General features: G+C 45.0%; 1 pseudogene; it reads left to right on the forward strand.

Annotated features, from left to right (window-relative positions):
- The first annotated feature begins 225 nt into the window (after positions 1–225).
- LOC124006892 lies at positions 226–19,429 on the forward strand (annotated as a pseudogene).
- Positions 19,430–19,670: the final 241 nt, after the last annotated feature.

Here is a 19,670-nt window from a genome sequence, read left to right on the forward strand (position 1 = left end):
AACCTCAGATGGACCAACAACAACAAAAACGGTGGGCGGGGTCAAAGGAGCCCAGCCCCTAACTGCACACTACAAGTCAGCGGAACTGTGTTTGATGCGAACTACATATTGTTTTGCACCAGCAGACACAGTTAGGAGGCGTTGTAAATGGCCCAATGGCCTTGGTCGTGTCAGCAACGGCCAATTACGACGCGCGTTATCACACGCCAACATTCTGACGGACGCCGTGATTCTTGTTTTCCTTCAGTGGGTAACAGCTGACCCAAAGTGAATCAGAAAAACAAAGGAAACGTAACGTACTCGCCATCGCTGATTGGTATGCTCATACAGGTAGCTGAACCCATCATATTCCCAGTCGTAGATACGCATTTGTTTGTGTACGAAAACGTTACTTTTACGAGACGTATTAGCTAGATAGCTAATACCAGTCGGCTAACCAACACGAATGCTAACTCAGTTAGTTAACAATAAAAATGGGCAGCTAGCTAGAACCCTAACTCTAGTTGTCAAACTATATAAGCTAGTTATCCAGCTATATAGGAAAACGTGCTAATCCATGAGGGATAGCCACATTTCCTCGTTGCTACTTTAACTATTGGTTTCTGTTTTGCTAACTAACGTTAGCTAGCTAACCAGACTCTGAAGTCAATCTAGAAGTCGAGGGAGGCTGAAGTATTTGATATCTGATATATGTAAACATACTCGAAAGGCTAGCTAACTAAACTAGCTATCTCTGAAGCGCCTACGGCTCAATGTAATTAAGCCAATGTATATAAACTTTACCCAGTATGCAAATCAAGCCGAATGGCAAAGATAGTTGAACTAACCAAGTTAGATGGATCAGTTAACTAGCATGTTATTTTGTTGTTGTTGTTGTTATTAACGTTAGGTAGCATATGCTACGACATTAGTTAACATTAACTTACCAGCTAACGTTAGCTACAAACTTGCTCAGCTAGCTAATGATGTCAAGTATCCAGGTCTGTACCCAAACAATTTGAACATATACTTTTAAAAATCCACCTCTCTAAAAACAAGTCTCTCACCGTTGCCGCCTGCTATAGACCACCCTCTGCCCCCAGCTGTGCTCTGGGCACCATATGTGAACTGATTGCCCCCCATCTATCTTCAGAGCTCGTGCTGCTAGGTGACCTAAACTGGGACATGCTGAACACCCCAGCCATCCTACAATCTAAACTTGATGCCCTCAAGCTCACACAAATGATCAATGAACCTACCAGGTACCCCCCCCCCCCCCCCCCAAAGCCTTAAACACGGGCACCCTCATAGATATCATCCAAACCAACTTCCCCTCTAAATACACCTCTGCTGTCTTCAACCAAGATCTCAGCGATCACTGCCCTATTGCCTGCATCCGTAATCCGTAAACGCTCCCTGAAACACTTCAGCGAGCAGGCCTTTCTAATAGACCTGGCCGGGGTATCCTGGAAGGATATTGATCTCATCCCGTCAGTAGAGGATGCCTGGATATTTTTTTTAAATGCCTTCCTAACCATCTTACATAAACATGCCCCATTCAAGAAATTTAGAACCAGGAACAGATATAGCCCTTGGTTCTCCCCAGACCTGACTGCCCTTAACCAACACAAAAACATCCTATGGCGTTCTGCATTAGCATCGAACAGCCCCTGTGATATGCAGCTGTTCAGGGAAGCTAGAAACCGTTATACACAGGCAGTTAGAAAAGAGAAGGCTAGCTTTTTCAAGCAGAAATTTGCTTCCAGTAAAAATACTAACTCAAAAAAGTTCTGGGACACTGTAAAGTCCATGGAGAATAAGAACACCTCCTCCCAGCTGCCCACTGCACTGAAGATAGGAAACACTGTCACCACTGATACATCCACCATAATTGAGAATTTCAATAAGCATTTTTCTACGGCTGGCCATGCTTTCCACCTGGCTACTCCTACCCCGGTCAACAGCACTGCACCCCCAACAGCAACTCGCCCAAGCCAAATCAAATCAAATCAAATCAATTTTATTTGTCACATACACATGGTTAGCAGATGTTAATGCGAGTGTAGCGAAATGCTTGTGCTTCTAGTTCCGACAATGCAGTGATAACCAACAAGTAATCTAACTAACAATTCCAAAAAAAAAACTACTGTCTTATACACAGTGTAAGGGGATAAGGAACATGTACATAAGGATATATGAATGAGTGATGGTACAGAGCAGCATACAGTAGATGGTATCGAGTACAGTATATACATATGAGATGAGTGTGTAGACAAAGTAAACAAAGTGGCATAGTTAAAGTGGCTAGTGATACATGTGTTACATAAGGATGCAGTCGATGTTGTAGAGTACAGTATATACATATGCATATGAGATGAATAATGTAGGGTAAGTAACATTATATAAGGTAGCATTGTTTAAAGTGGCTAGTGATATATATATATATATATATATATATTTACATCATTTCCATCAATTCCCATTATTAAAATGGCTGGAGTTGGGTCAGTGTCAATGACAGTGTGTTGGCAGCAGCCACTCAATGTTAGTGGTGGCTATTTAACAGTCTGATGGCCTTGAGATAGAAGCTGTTTTTCAGTCTCTCGGTCCCAGCTTTGATGCACCTGTACTGACCTCGCCTTCTGGATGATAGCGGGGTGAACAGGCAGTGGTTCGGGTGGTTGATGTCCTTGATGATCTTTATGGCCTTTCTGTAACAACGGGTGGTGTAGGTGTCCTGGAGGGCAGGTAGTTTGCCCCCGGTGATGCGTTGTGCAGTCCTCACTACCCTCTGGAGAGCCTTACGGTTGAGGGCGGAGCAGTTGCCGTACCAGGCGGTGATACAGCCCGCCAGGATGCTCTCGATTGTGCATCTGTAGAAGTTTGTGAGTGCTTTTGGTGACAAGCCGAATTTCTTCAGCCTCCTGAGGTTGAAGAGGCGCTGCTGTGCCTTCTTCACGATGCTGTCTGTGTGAGTAGACCAATTCAGTTTGTCTGTGATGTGTATGCCGAGGAACTTAAAACTTGCTACCCTCTCCACTACTGTTCCATCGATGTGGATAGGGGGGTGTTCCCTCTGCTGTTTCCTGAAGTCCACAATCATCTCCTTAGTTTTGTTGACGTTGAGTGTGAGGTTATTTTCCTGACACCACACTCCAAGGGCCCTCACCTCCTCCCTGTAGGCCGTCTCGTCGTTGTTGGTAATCAAGCCTACCACTGTTGTGTCGTCCGCAAACTTGATGATTGAGTTGGAGGCGTGCGTGGCCACGCAGTCGTGGGTGAACAGGGAGTACAGGAGAGGGCTCAGAACGCACCCTTGTGGGGCCCCGTGTTGAGGATCAGCGGGGAGGAGATGTTGTTGCCTACCCTCACCACCTGGGGGCGGCCCGTCAGGAAGTCCAGTACCCAGTTGCACAGGGCGGGGTCGAGACCCAGGGTCTCGAGCTTGATGACGAGCTTGGAGGGTACTATGGTGTTGAATGCCGAGCTGTAGTCGATGAACAGCATTCTCACATAGGTATTCCTCTTGTCCAGGTGGGTTAGGGCAGTGTGCAGTGTGGTTGAGATTGCATCGTCTGTGGACCTATTTGGGCGGTAAGCAAATTGGAGTGGGTCTAGGGTGTCAGGTAGGGTGGAGGTGATATGGTCCTTGACTAGTCTCTCAAAGCACTTCATGATGACGGAAGTGAGTGCTACGGGCGGTAGTCGTTTAGCTCAGTTACCTTAGCTTTCTTGGGAACAGGAACAATGGTGGCCCTCTTGAAGCATGTGGGAACAGCAGACTGGTATAGGGATTGATTGAATATGTCCGTAAACACACCGGCCAGCTGGTCTGCGCATGCTCGGAGGGCGCGGCTGGGGATGCCGTCTGGGCCTGCAGCCTTGCGAGGGTTAACACGTTTAAATGTCTTACTCACCTCGGCTGCAGTGAAGGAGAGACCGCATGTTTCCGTTGCAGGCCGTGTCAGTGGCACTGTATTGTCCTCAAAGCGGGCAAAAAGTTATTTAGTCTGCCTGGGAGCAAGACATCCTGGTCCGTGACTGGGCTGGATTTCATCTTGTAGTCCGTGATTGACTGTAGACCCTGCCACATGCCTCTTGTGTCTGAGCCATTGAATTGAGATTCCACTTTGTCTCTGTACTGACGCTTAGCTTGTTTAATAGCCTTACGGAGGGAATAGCTGCACTGTTTGTATTCAGTCATGTTGCCAGACACCTTGCCCTGATTAAAAGCAGTGGTTCGCGCTTTCAGTTTCACGCGAATGCTGCCATCAATCCACGGTTTCTGGTTAGGGAATGTTTTTATCGTTGCTATGGGAACGACATCTTCGACGCACGTTCTAATGAACTCGCACACCGAATCAGCGTATTCGTCAATATTTCCATCTGACGCAATACGAAACATGTCCCAGTCCACGTGATGGAAGCAGTCTTGGAGTGTAGAGTCAGCTTGTTCTGACCAGCGTTGGACAGACCTCAGCGTGGGAGCCTCTTGTTTTAATTTCTGTCTGTAGGCAGGGATCAGCAAAATGGAGTCGTGGTCAGCTTTTCCGAAAGGGGCGGGGCAGGGCCTTATATGCGTCGCGGAAGTTAGAGTAACAATGATCCAAGGTTTTACCACCCCTGGTTGCGCAATCGATATGCTGATAAAATTTAGGGAGTCTTGTTTTCAGATTGGCTTTGTTAAAATCCCCAGCTACAATGAATGCAGCCTCCGGATAAATGTTTTCCAGTTTGCAAAGAGTTAAATAAAGTTCGTTCAGAGCCATCGATGTGTCTGCTTGGGGGGGATATATACGGCTGTGATTATAATCGAAGAGAATTCTCTTGGAAGATAATGCGGTCTACATTTGATTGTGAGGAATTCTAAATCAGGTGAACAGAAGGATTTGAGTTCCTGTATGTTTTCTTCATCACACCATGTCCCGTTAGTCATGAGGCATACGCCCCCTCCACTCTTCTTACCAGAGAGATGTTTGTTTCTGTCGGCGCGATGCGTGGAGAAACCCGTTGGCTGCACCGCCCTGGATAGCGTCTTCCCAGTAAGCCATGTCTCCGTAAAGCAGAGAACGTTGCAGTCTCTGATGTCCCTCTGGAATGCCACCCTTGCTCGGATTTCATCAACCTTGTTGTCGAGAGACTGGACATTGGCAAGAAGAATACTGGGAAGTGGTGCGCGATGTGCCCTTTTCGGAGTCTGACCAGAACACCGCCGCGTTTCCCTCTTTTTCGGAGTCGTTTCCTTGGGTCGCTGCATGCGATCCATTCCGTTGTCCTGTTTGTAAGGCAGAACACAGGATCCGCGTCGCGGAAAACATATTCTTGGTCGTACTGATGGTGAGTTGACGCTGATCTTATATTCAGTAGTTCTTCTCGACTGTATGTAATGAAACCTAAGATGACCTGGGGTACTAATGTAAGAAATAACACGTAAAAAAAACAAAAAACTGCATAGTTTCCTAGGAACGCGAAGCGAGGCGGCCATCTCAGTCGGCGCCGGAAGTCCATTTCTCCTTCTCCCAAATCCATCCAGCTGATGTTCTGAAAGAGCTGAAAAATCTGGACCCCTACAAATCAGCCGGGCTAGACAATCTGGACCCTTTCTTTCTGAAATTATCTGCCGAAATTGTTGCCACCCCTATTACTAGCCTGTTCAACCTCTCTTTCGTGTCGTCTGAGATTCCCAAAGATTGGAAAGCAGCTGTGGTCATCCCCCTCGTCAAAGGGGGGGACACTCTTGACCCAAACTGCTACAGACCTATATCTATCCTACCATGCCTTTCTAAGGTCTTCGAAAGCCAAGTCAACAAACAGATTACCGACCATTTCGAATCTCACCATACCTTCTCTGCTATGCAATCTGGTTTCAGAGCTGGTCATGGGTGCACCTCAGCCACGCTCAAGGTCCGAAACGATATCTTAACCGCCATCGATAAGAAACATTACTGTGCAGCCGTATTCATTGATCTGGCCAATGCTTTCGACTCTGTCAATCACCACATCCTCATCGGCAGACTCGACAGCCTTGGTTTCTCAAATGATTGCCTCGCCTGGTTCACCAACTACTTCTCTGATAGAGTTCAGTGTGTCAAATCGGAGGGTCTGCTGTCCGGACCTCTGGCAGTCTCTATGGGGGTGCCACAGGGTTCAATTCTTGGACCGACTCTCTTCTCTGTATACATCAATGAGGTCGCTCTTGCTGCTGGTGAGTCTCTGATCCACCTCTACGCAGACGACACCATTCTGTATACTTCCGGCCCTTCTTTGGACACTGTGTTAACAACCCTCCAGGCAAGCTTCAATGCCATACAACTCTCCTTCCGTGGCCCCAATTGCTCTTAAATACAAGTAAAACTAAATGCATGCTCTTCAACCGATCGCTACCTGCACCTACCCGCCTGTCCAACATCACTACTCTGGACGGCTCTGAATAGAATACGTGGATAACTACAAATACTTAGGTGTCTGGTTAGACTGCAAACTCGCCTTCCAGACCCATATCAAACATCTCCAATCCAAAGTTAAATCTAGAATTGGCTTCCTATTTCGCAACAAAGCATCCTTCACTCATGCTGCCAAACATACCCTTGTAAAACTGACCATCCTACCAATCCTCGACTTTGGCGATGTCATTTACAAAATAGCCTCCAATACCCTACTCAACAAATTGGATGCAGTCTATCACAGTGCAATCCGTTTTGTCACCAAAGCCCCATATACTACCCACCATTGCGACCTGTACGCTCTCGTTGGCTGGCCCTCACTTCATACTCGTCGCCAAACCCACTGGCTCCATGTCATCTACAAGACCCTGCTAGGTAAAGTTCCCCCTTATCCCAGCTCGCTGGTCACCATAGCATCTCCCACCTGTAGCACACGCTCCAGCAGGTATATCTCTCTAGTCACCCCCAAAACCAATTATTTCTTTGGCCGCCTCTCCTTCCAGTTCTCTGCTGCCAATGACTGGAACGAACTACAAAAATCTCGGGGAAACTGGAAACACTTATCTCCCTCACTAGCTTTAAGCACCAACTGTCAGAGCATCTTACAGATTACTACACCTGTACATAGTCCACCTATAATTTAGCCCAAACAACTACCTCTTTCCCAACTGTATTTAATTTATTTATTTATTTTGCTCCTTTGCACCCCATTATTTTTATTTCTACTTTGCACATTCTTCCATTGCAAAACTACCATTCCAGTGTTTTACTTGCTATATTGTATTTACTTTGCCACCATGGCCTTTTTTGCCTTTACCTCCCTTCTCACCTCATTTGCTCACATTATATGTAGACTTGTTTATACTGTATTATTGACTGTATGTTTGTTTTACTCCATGTGTAACTCTGTGTCGTTGTATCTGTCGAACTGCTTTGCTTTATCTTGGCCAGGTCGCAATTGTAAATGAGAACTTGTTCTCAACTTGCCTACCTGGTTAAATAAAGGTGAAATAACTAAATAAATAAATAAAAGTGTTTACTTAGTAGTTTAGCTAAACCAGTAACCAATGCCAAAAATGAACTATTATGGAAATTAGCTAGCTTGCTAACAACTTGCAAGATGCAATCCGCTAGTCTTTGACCTCAATTTGTCAGAACAAAGGTTTGTGAACGTGTTAGCCACGCTGTCAACGTGAAGTTATTTTATGTATCAGAAATCATTAATAATTAAGGTATGTGTGTTTATGTTTACTGGCAGCACAGCACAGCCCCCTCCTAAACTTGCTCGAAGTTAAAATGTGATTTACAGGAAGGTCTTGTTTTTGTCATTATTAAGAAAGCTAGGCTAGCTATTTTATCAAGTCTTTGCTTTTGTTGTGTTTTTGTGGTAGCTCCTAAACTCAACACGTGGATCTTGCAGTTTGTACCATCTTGACACATGTCCCTTACAGAGTCAATCTGTTTTTCTGATTGTGTTAAGATGTCTTGATTTTAGAATTGAAGCAAAATAATTTGTGTATACGTGTTTTTCTTACTCTCTTATGAAGAGTGTTCATTCATCAGCCTCTTGTTTGTTTGTTTTTTGGCACTGTTTCCGCTAGTTACCACAGCCATAAAGTAAAAATGGGCTATATCGTAAAATATATATATAAAATAAAGTTTGCTTTTTGATCTTAATTTAAGGTTAGTATTTAGCCATAAGTTTAGCAGTGTGGTTAAGGTTAGGATGAGATTTAATCAGATTTTAAGAGAAATTGTAGATAGGGTTCATGACTTTGGCTGTGGTAACTACTGATGACCATTTGGCACAGGGTCTGAATCTGTGGCGCTGAATGAATGGCAGGTTGAATCAGCTGCTAACGGAGTGGTTTTTACTAGAGGTGTACTTTTCGTTTCCGGAAAAACAAACTGTTGTCTACTGCTTTGCATGTTTTGGAGATGGCCCCGTGGAATAAGTGGTGAATTGTAATTACTTTAGGCTAGAGAAAAATAGTTGTAACGGAGAGGCATGTTATATCCATGTTAAAAACAACGAACTTAAAGAATATTTCAGTGAGTGCTGGTTTTTCCTTTCTTCAAATAACTTTAGTCTAAACAGACTTGCAAAGTACTGTATTGAAGTTGCATTATATTAGACTCATGTTTTTTTTTTCCCTCACAGTTTTGTAAATATGAGGTTTTCTAGGAATTCATGTGTTAGGCTATTTGCATATGAGTCAAAATCTATAGGATAGCTCTTTGAGGGTATGGTTTCAAATGGATCGTGCAATGTATTTTTGTTGTTGTTGTGTGTTACAGGGATGACCAAGGAAAAATATGATCCGCCCTACCCGAGGCGGATGTACACGATAATGTCCACTGAGGAGGCAGCCAATGGGAAGAAGTCATACTGGGCTGAGCTCGAAATCAGTGGTGAGGACCGGTTGAGGCGGCATTACATGCTACAGCATCAAATACAGATGAAACTGTTTGGCTTAGCGCATGTCAAAAAGCTCATTGTGGTGACGGCGTTAGTATGTATTAGTCACTTCACCCCTAACTACATGTACAAATGACCTCGACTAACCTCTACCCCCTGTATATAGCCTCATAATTGTTTATTGTGTTACTATTTTTTTTTAAAGTAAATGTTTTCTTAAGAAAATAGTTAACTGCATTGTTGGTTAAGGGCTTGAAAGTAAGCATTTCACGGGAAAGTCTACACCTGTTGTATTCGGTGCATGTGACAAAATGATTTGATTTGAAGGCTTCCAACACGTAAGCCTATGCACTGGAGGTTGGTGGCAGCTTAATTGGGGAGAATGGGCTCAGGGTAATGACTGGAGTCATAGCAAACACATGGTTTCCAGGTGTTTGATGCCATTCCCTTTGCTCTGTTCACTATGTGCCGTTCTCCCCTCAGCAACCTCCCGTGGCCTAGTAGGTGTGTTCTTTATTTCTATTTAAATTACTGTATTTCTGTGCTCCTGTTTTCACTGCCTCTCTTGTCCCCTCATTCCCCCACTCGCCTGGGCAGGTAAAGTGAGGACTCTGAGCACCTCGTTATGGACGTTGACTCACCTCACTGCTCTTCATGACCGGCGATAACTCCCTCTGTCGTATCCCGCCTGATATTGCGAAACTTCAAAACCTGGTGTACCTGGACCTCTCATCCAACAAGTTCAGGAGCCTGCCTGCCGAGTTTGGCGACATAGTGTCTCTCAGGTCTGTCAGTCTTCAGTGGCGACATAGTGTCTCTCAGGTCTGTCAGTCTACAGTGGTGACATAGTGTCTCTCAGGTCTGTCAGTCTTCAGTGGCGACATAGTGTCTCTCAGGTCTGTCAGTCTTCAGTGGCGACATAGTGTCTCTCAGGTCTGTCAGTCTTCAGTGGCGACATAGTGTCTCTCAGGTCTGTCAGTCTACAGTGGCGACATAGTGTCTCTCAGGTCTGTCAGTCTACAGTGGCGACATAGTGTCTCTCAGGTCTGTCAGTCTACAGTGGCGACATAGTGTCTCTCAGGTCTGTCAGTCTTCAGTGGCGACATAGTGTCTCTCAGATCTGTCAGTCTTCAGTGGCGACATAGTGTCTCTCAGGTCTGTCAGTCTTCAGTGGCGACATAGTGTCTCTCAGGTCTGTCAGTCTACAGTGGCGACATAGTGTCTCTCAGGTCTGTCAGTCTACAGTGGCGACATAGTGTCTCTCAGGTCTGTCAGTCTACAGTGGCGACATAGTGTCTCTCAGGTCTGTCAGTCTTCAGTGGCGACATAGTGTCTCTCAGGTCTGTCAGTCTACAGTGGCGACATAGTGTCTCTCAGGTCTGTCAGTCTTCAGTGGCGACATAGTGTCTCTCAGGTCTGTCAGTCTACAGTGGCGACATAGTGTCTCTCAGGTCTGTCAGTCTTCAGTGGCGACATAGTGTCTCTCAGGTCTGTCAGTCTTCAGTGGCGACATAGTGTCTCTCAGGTCTGTCAGTCTACAGTGGCGACATAGTGTCTCTCAGGTCTGTCAGTCTTCAGTGGCGACATAGTGTCTCTCAGGTCTGTCAGTCTTCAGTGGCGACATAGTGTCTCTCAGATCTGTCAGTCTTCAGTGGCGACATAGTGTCTCTCAGGTCTGTCAGTCTTCAGTGGCGACATAGTGTCTCTCAGGTCTGTCAGTCTACAGTGGCGACATAGTGTCTCTCAGGTCTGTCAGTCTTCAGTGGCGACATAGTGTCTCTCAGGTCTGTCAGTCTACAGTGGCGACATAGTGTCTCTCAGGTCTGTCAGTCTACAGTGGCGACATAGTGTCTCTCAGGTCTGTCAGTCTTCAGTGGCGACATAGTGTCTCTCAGGTCTGTCAGTCTACAGTGGCGACATAGTGTCTCTCAGGTCTGTCAGTCTTCAGTGGCGACATAGTGTCTCTCAGGTCTGTCAGTCTACAGTGGCGACATAGTGTCTCTCAGGTCTGTCAGTCTTCAGTGGCGACATAGTGTCTCTCAGGTCTGTCAGTCTTCAGTGGCGACATAGTGTCTCTCAGGTCTGTCAGTCTACAGTGGCGACATAGTGTCTCTCAGGTCTGTCAGTCTACAGTGGCGACATAGTGTCTCTCAGGTCTGTCAGTCTACAGTGGCGACATAGTGTCTCTCAGGTCTGTCAGTCTTCAGTGGCGACATAGTGTCTCTCAGATCTGTCAGTCTTCAGTGGCGACATAGTGTCTCTCAGGTCTGTCAGTCTTCAGTGGCGACATAGTGTCTCTCAGGTCTGTCAGTCTACAGTGGCGACATAGTGTCTCTCAGGTCTGTCAGTCTACAGTGGCGACATAGTGTCTCTCAGGTCTGTCAGTCTACAGTGGCGACATAGTGTCTCTCAGGTCTGTCAGTCTTCAGTGGCGACATAGTGTCTCTCAGATCTGTCAGTCTTCAGTGGCGACATAGTGTCTCTCAGGTCTGTCAGTCTACAGTGGCGACATAGTGTCTCTCAGGTCTGTCAGTCTACAGTGGTGACATAGTGTCTCTCAGGTCTGTCAGTCTTCAGTGGCGACATAGTGTCTCTCAGGTCTGTCAGTCTACAGTGGCGACATAGTGTCTCAGGTCTGTCAGTCTTCAGTGGCGACATAGTGTCTCAGGTCTGTCAGTCTTCAGTGGCGACATAGTGTCTCTCAGGTCTGTCAGTCTACAGTGGCGACATAGTGTCTCTCAGATCTGTCAGTCTTCAGTGGCGACAATTCAATGTGCACTAAGTGATGCTAGTTTGGAGAACTAAAATCCACATTACTGTTACTGTCTTCCACATGAGAAGTGATCTGCGCTAACAGCTATTGATATGGCCTGTTACAGAGAAGAGTTTGATGCTCCTTTTTTACAAAATAGCATTGGAATTAACCTGCTTTCTGTTTCATTTAACCCCTTTCTACAATTCTCATGCTTCAACCCCTGTTGTTCTGAGTTGTTTCCATTATAATTTGAAATGATAAGTGTGTTTGTTCATTCAGTCAACATTGCCATTTCAGAGTCTAGGGCATTTAGACTGAGAGCACATTCTTTAAAGGAGATGGATGAAGAGACATTTCAGGCTCCCATGTGTGGTATTGCATATCCTTATTCCTCATTATTATTGAAATTGGTAATAGCTAGTTCCTCTGTTTCAAGGAAATGTTTATTTTTGTTTGTATCGCTCCTGTGTATTCGCTCTTCTGCACCTGACCCTCAATGAAACATTGCTCAGTAACTGGCTGAGCACACATGGAAATGACCTGAACAGATACTTATTGATTGACAGATGTTCGTTATGTGTTACTTCAGAGGGATTTCTACAGCTCTGGTGACTCGACAAAAGCCTTCACTTCTTTGATTACTTTCTGAATCTTATTCTGTCCCGAGCATCCTAAAACGTGTCTGTCTTTACCTCTTCTACAGGGAAATTATTTTAAACAACAACCAGTTGAGGGTTCTACCTTTTTGAGCTTGGAAAACTGTTTCAGTTACAAACACTGGGATTAAAAGGTAAGCTTCGCTTCATACTCATTTAAGTTTTGGTTGTTTGGGTTATCTAAATTCATAGGGATTTGAAATCTTGCATGGGTTTTCTCTAAAGATTCCCTTGTGTAGTTTTAGCTCTAATAATAATATGTGTATGCCTATTTGGTTGCTCAGCCAAGTGATTTCCAGAGTAGAGGTCACAGAATGAGAGATGTGGCATTGTTTTCATTCTGCATCCTTGAACCTGTGTAATATATTCTGTGTAGTGTCTTCATTTTCTTTCTGTTTCCTCCGCAGGAAACCCACTTGCACAAGAAATATTGAACCTCTACCAGGAGCATGATGGCACAAGGAAACTGCTCAACTACCTTCTGGGCAATCTGTCAGGGATTAAACAAGGTGAGTCCAAATACAAGAAATGGATGTTGTTGTTCCTGTGTTGTGTTGAATTGTGGGTGTGTTAGTTAGCAGGTATTAAATAGGTTTTCTCTGACATTGGGTGAATGGAATGACTTGGCAGTTGTTAGTTGATCTTGATGATCCTATTCAAGTGGTCACTCCTCCTTGAGGAGCAGTGTCAGGATGACTCATGTTCCCCCTATCTGTCTCCGTCAGCTCAGAGCAGCCCCCACCCAGATTATGGATTGTTCAGGCCGAGCCGGACCGGGCAAGAACAGCAGGTAACAAACTCATCCACCCTTACAAATCACTTGCAATGCCTATTGAAAGCCACATATCAACACACACATTGTTGTGTGTGTTGATCATATTCAGAGCCATAATGAGACTTGGATAATCTCCTGTTTACGTCCCTATGTCCTTTGCTAGCCCTGTTCTCAGTGATGTGCTACAACGTGCTGTGTGATAAGTACGCCACTCGCCAGCTGTACAGCTACTGCCCCTCTTGGGCCCTCAACCGGGAGTTCAGGAAGAAGTCCATCATGCAGGAGATCCTGAACTGCAGTGCTGACATCATCAGCCTACAGGTGGGCAGACGGACACACTGGGATTTAATACTGACCGCTGCAATGAATTATGACACGTGCGTGGTACAATCGGTCTAGCATCAGATGACAGGACAATCGTGTCACGCTAGAATGACATCTGTTGGAAGAGAATGGGGGTTCGATTTCCATAGTTTACAGGTCCTATACTTTGAATAATGCACCTTCAAAATGTACACTAACTGGAATTGTCCTGGTTTTTCCTTAACAGGAAGTGGAAACAGTTCAGTACTACAGCTATTTCCTGCCAGAGCTGAAGGAGCAAGGTTACGAGGGCTTCTTTAGCCCTAAGTCCCATGTACAGAACCGAAAAGTGAGTTGACACCACACTGCCAACTGTCAGTCCTAATTAGATTGTGAGCTCACATATGTATTAAGGATGTTAACGGTTAATCGGTTAGCCGCCAAAAAATAGGTTTGACCGGTCATGCTTATCGGTCCATAGTTTAATCTGCATAATTTAGTGGTATTAAATTGTCACTTGTGTATTTTCTTTCGTCATCATGTATCTTATTTATCACACACTCACAGCATACAAGACTCTGTTTGAGGAGAGGAATGTCCTATCAGCTTTTTACTGGAGTGAAACATTCATTGCGCAACAAATAACAATTCTAAATGCAATCGTGTGTAAAAAATACAAATACATTTTGATAGCCACAATTTCAAAAGGAGCTTTTTTCATTTGTCAATCTCAACTTGTAAATCAAGCCCGCCTCCCTCTTGCCATTCGAGTGCGTAGGCTATAGTCAACGGTAGGGAGGCTATCAGCGCGCCTCCCTCTTGCCATTCGAGTGCGTAGGCTATAGTCAACGGTAGGGAGGCTATCAGCGTGTCACCATTCGAGTGCGTAGGCTATAGTCAACGGTAGGGAGGCTATCAGCGTGTCACCATTCGAGTGCGTAGGCTATAGTCAACGGTAGGGAGGCTATCAGCGTGTCACCATTCGAGTGCGTAGGCTATAGTCAACGGTAGGGAGGCTATCAGCGTGCCTCCCTCTTGCCATTCGAGTGCGTAGGCTATAGTCAACAGTAGGGAGGCTATCAGCGCGCCTCCCTCTTGCCATTCGAGTGCGTAGGCTATAGTCAACGGTAGGGAGGCTATCAGCGTGCCTCCCTCTTGCCATTCGAGTGCGTAGGCTATAGTCAACGGTAGGGAGGCTATCAGCGTGTCACCATTCGAGTGCGTAGGCTATAGTCAACGGTAGGGAGGCTATCAGCGTGCCTCCCTCTTGCCATTCGAGTGCGTAGGCTATAGTCAACGGTAGGGAGGCTATCAGCGTGTCACCATTCGAGTGCGTAGGCTATAGTCAACGGTAGGGAGACTATCAGCGCGTCACCCACCACTTTGCAATGTGAGCTTGAGGCAGTAATTGTCTGAAAGCTGAACGTTTTACTTCATATAATGAGGCATGTCTTAAAATGTTTCCATAGAAACATGTAGGCAAATATCTTATAAAGACTTCTTGATGCCATTAACCAGCATTTCTCTCCTGTTCCATTGGTTTCCACATCAACTGTCTTTTGTTGTGCTGGAGCCGAAGGCACAATCCTGGTCATATTAGCAACACATCCTAGTTGTTGTAGAAGTTTATAGTGGAGAGTTTCATCTCTGTTCACATTTTGGTCTGCTGTTTCATTTTTGGTAAATGTTTGAAAATGACTTAGCTGCTTCATTACATTACAGCAGTTGCATGTTCAATAATAGGCTATAGCTTTTTGACTAAGACGACAGGCTTGCTATTGTTGCATGGTTCCATTTTTAAGCTCTTAATTAAAAATGTCCGGTCCTTATAGGCATGCATAGTATAAGAGAGGAAGTGTGAGGTTTCACTCCCGCCAAAATCTGTCCAAAACAAGCCCGATGTGTTTCTGTCGCCTGCCTTCCAGCCTTGGGACGACTACCATTTATTAGGGGGCAGAAATAAACATCTCTTCATTATATACAGATCTCTGAAAGTATTTTCTGTTGGTCATGTCATTTTACTGTTTGATAAAAATGTAACCTTAACTGGTTGAGGGTCAGTTAGTCGGCAGGAAAATGTACTGAAATGTGTATCCTTAGTGTGTGTGGGCACTGTATGTATGACATTTACCCTGTGTGTGTGTTTCAGAGGTGTAATGATTCCAAGTTCAGCCATTGCAGAATAGCCTTTTTAAGCTGTCCCAGAGGCAGCACATTGCACTCACCTTTCTGTTCTGCCTCTCCTCTCACCGGTCTCTGTTCTTCCTCTCCTCCTCTCACCGGTCTGTTCTGACTCTCCTCCTCTCTACTGTATAGATTCAGCCTGGTACAGAAACACACAGTGGAATTTAACCAGCTGGCCATGGCCAACTCTGAGGCCATGCTCAACAGAGTCATGACTAAGGACAACATTGGTGTGGCTGCTCTTCTAGAGCTGCGCAAGGAGATGATGGAGCAGTCTGGTAGGTCTCACCACACGCGAAAGAAGTGGGAATTCCATAGGGCTTAAATGTTTCCCATGTAGAAACGCTGCTGTTATGCTGTGTGTTTGTCCAGCGGGGAAGTCTCTGCACGCCGTGGAGAAACAGCTCCTCCTGGTGGCCAACGCCCACATGCACTGGGACCCAGCGTACTCAGACGTCAAGGTGTTCCAGACCGTCATGTTCATGTCTGAGGTGAAGAACATCGTAGACAAGGCCACACGCAGCCTCAAGCACTCCTCCATCACCGGGGAGACCAACGCCGTCCCACTCGTCCTGTGTGCTGACCTCAACTCACTGCCTGACTCTGGTGAGTGGATGACAGGACTGGCTCAGTTGAATAAGTGAGCGTGCTCTACTGTAGTGACGTTTGTAATGCCTAGTGGTATGTGTGTGTTTGCGGGCTTGCAGGTGTGGTGGAGTTCCTGAGCTCGGGTGGAGTGGACAGCACCCACAAAGACTTTCAGGAGCTGCGCTACATCGACAGCTTGACGAACTTCAACTGCAACGGAAAGAAGGACACGTCCAACGGCAGGATCACCCACGACTTCAAGCTGAAGAGTGCCTATGAAAACGGCCTGATGCCTTACACCAACTATACTTTCCACTTCAAGCTGAAGAGTGCCTATGAAAACGGCCTGATGCCTTACACCAACTATACTTTCCACTTCAAGGTGAGACTGTCACGGTCACGTCTTCCGTCTTCTGTGTAGCACGTTCTTTTTTTGCGTTGGTGTAAATTTAGCGTCAGGCTGTCTGGAATGTTCTAAAAGCCTGGGCTATTATGAAGGCTTGGGTCACACTGATTAATCTTCTCCAGCCCGGGTGATGTGAATGTATTGCCATCTAACGTGCTTTTCCTCTCTGTGCAGGGCATCATTGACTACATCTTCTACTCTCAGCCTACGCTCAATGTGTTGGGGGTTCTGAGTCCTCTGGATCCTCACTGGCTCCATGAGAACGATATCAGCGGCTGTCCCCACCCCCACATCCCCTCCGATCACTTCTCCCTGTTTGCACAACTGGAGCTGCTCTTTCCCGACCCGTCGTCAGTCAACGGAATCCACCTGCCAGGGCGCAGGTAGTTGTCAGAGCCACGAGGGAGCTGACGCTCTAATCTTGTTCTATTTTTCCTGCAAAGTTGATTATATTCTGGATAAATCTATGTACAATCAGAGGGGGGGGGGTGTACGGCCATCATTCCCCCCAGGGATTTAAACGGAACCAAAAGCTCACGGCAAGTCTTTACCTCCTTTCCTGGGCACAATTTGATGTTGTATTTTTGTTTTCCGCGACATATCACACTTTGCAGTCCTTGGTGTTATACAGTCTTTACATCACCTACGGATAAGTTGTTGAATTATTGTGTGGCAAATGGTCAAATCTAAACGTGAGATATTTTGATAGGGAAGTATATAGTGTGTATATAGTGATAGTGTCACCACACTCCAGCCCGAGCGAACAGGTACATCTCAAGTTGCCACCGATCAACTAGATAAACCCACGAGGCCGATACACCTGTTTTTAACCAGAGTCTGTCTCAGCCTCTACGACTCCAAATCCATTCCCATGCATTGCTGTATCTTGCCATAAAGGTGTGTTGAACAGTGTAGCAGGTTTGGAGGTGCTGGAGAGAGCAGGCCAAATGTTGTTTTTCCACCCGCTGATGCGGAGACCAACTCTCCAGGTGCTAAAATCCTGTCCTCTAACTCAGCGGCTCCATTTTATACTGTGTGGCGCAATCGCTCTGTGCAGCTAAGGCACAACAGCATTTCGAAACCTCTTTGAAATACTGCTGTAAAATGTCTATTACAAGTGGAATGGTGCCGTAACAGTGATGATACATGTACACATTCCGGCTTGTAGCGTATCGAGACACACAGGATTAACACCTCACTCCTGCTCTGTTTTTATAGCCTAATATGAACAGAGCAAAATTAAGGGACCACCTTTTTAATATTTCAAAGCATTTTTTACTTCTAATCACACATCAAGTGCCATACAGAGCCATCATTTGAATCTAGCGTCAGATATTCAAATATTACGACAACCACCTGTTATTCACTCAGTGACCATTAGTGGTTCTTAGTGACGGGGCTTAGGGATTTAGAAAAGGGAAAATGGTCAGTCTGACTTGACAGCTTCCCAACATGTTGTCCTAGGCCAGAGAGCCCATCTCTGACCGCATAGCTGTGTAGCCATTTGGAATTGGTCAGGGGCCAAGTTGTGGTAAGTTGCATTATGGTTTAAAGCTGGGTGGACAGCCCCCTTAAAACATGCCGTAACAGACAGAGCTGTAAGCAAATGTCAATTGTAAAGACATCCACGCTCTAAACAGGGTTATTCCTTTCCATTACTAATAGTTATTTGTTTGATACAGAAACTTGGACTCAACTTGATTGTATATGAACTGCAGAAGTCATAATACGCTGTGTTATTTTGTACCTGTATGGCCAGTTTTTGCAAAAATGATTGTATTGTAAATTTTAAGGCAACATTTGTCTCCATTTTAAAGTTAAAGAAATGTAAAAGTCCAGCTTGTACAATCGTTGTTTTTCTTTCAGGTTTCCAGTGTTGAAATTTGCACTCGGCCAGGTTCCATTTCCCCGATGAACCACTTGTTTTTCTTTTTACAAATATATATTGAATGCAATTCACAGAGGCAGGTTTATTGCATTGTTGCCACATCTCTTTTGGCATTTGGGGTAAAACCTGAAACCTTTAGCCTCACTGATTCTGTTCTCAAAATGGCACTGCTGTCAGTGAACATCTGAACTGTCTCCTATTTCTCTCTGAAGTGTTTTAACATTGTTAGTCGTTGGTTTATTAGATATCAGACTTTAGTCGTTTTTTCCCCCCTTGTCTTAGTTATTGTTATTTAGAGTTATTGGGATGTTTTTTTTGTTGTTGTTTTTTTGCAGATGACACTATAAACCACTTGTCTCTAAGTACTACACCACTTGTCTCTAACTACTACACCACTTGTCTCTAACTACTACACCACTTGTCTCTAACTACTACACCACTTGTCTCTAACTACTACACCACTTGTCTCTAACTACTACACCACTTGTCTCTAACTACTACACCACTTGTCTCTAACTACTACACCACTTGTCTCTAACTACTACACCACTTGTCTCTAACGTATTTAGGTCTGTTTTTTATCATGTCCTCTTTATTGTTTTTGGAGGAAACCGATCATGAAGAAGTCTTGTGTAAAATGGTTCTATCTGACTCCTCAACTCAGGCCATTCTCTTTAAGTTTTGTTTCATGTTATGGTTTTTTATGTCCACTAGACCTACAGCGTTGATGCATTCTACTTCAAGGCCATGTGTGAAGTCCACTTACATACAGTACAAAAAATACCAAGGTAAAAATGGGGGCAGAATGTGTTATTCCGAAATATTGCTCTGGGTCTGTTGTGACCAAGAACGGTGGTGTGACCCAGTCCGTTGTGACCCAGAATAGTGGCGTGGTCCAGCTTTTTTGCAAATCACAGTGGATATACAGTTGAAGTCGGGAGTTTACATACACTTAGGTTGGAGTCATTAACTCGTTTTTCAACCACTCCACAAATTTCTTGTTAACAAACTATAGTTTTGACAAGTCGGTTAGGACATCTACTTTGTGCATGACACAAGTAATTTTTCCTACAATTGTTTACAGACAGATTATTTCACTTATAATTCACGGTATCACAATTTCAGTGGGTCAGAAGTTTACATACACAAAGTTGACTGTGCCTTTAAACAGCTTGGAAAATTCCAGAAAATGATGTCATGGCTTTAGAAGCTTCTGATAGGCTAATTGACATAATTTGAGTCAATTGGAGGTGTACCTGTGGATGTATTTCAAG

Source organism: Oncorhynchus gorbuscha, linkage group LG20 (assembly GCF_021184085.1).
Source record: "Oncorhynchus gorbuscha isolate QuinsamMale2020 ecotype Even-year linkage group LG20, OgorEven_v1.0, whole genome shotgun sequence".
Lineage (NCBI taxonomy): Eukaryota > Metazoa > Chordata > Actinopteri > Salmoniformes > Salmonidae > Oncorhynchus > Oncorhynchus gorbuscha.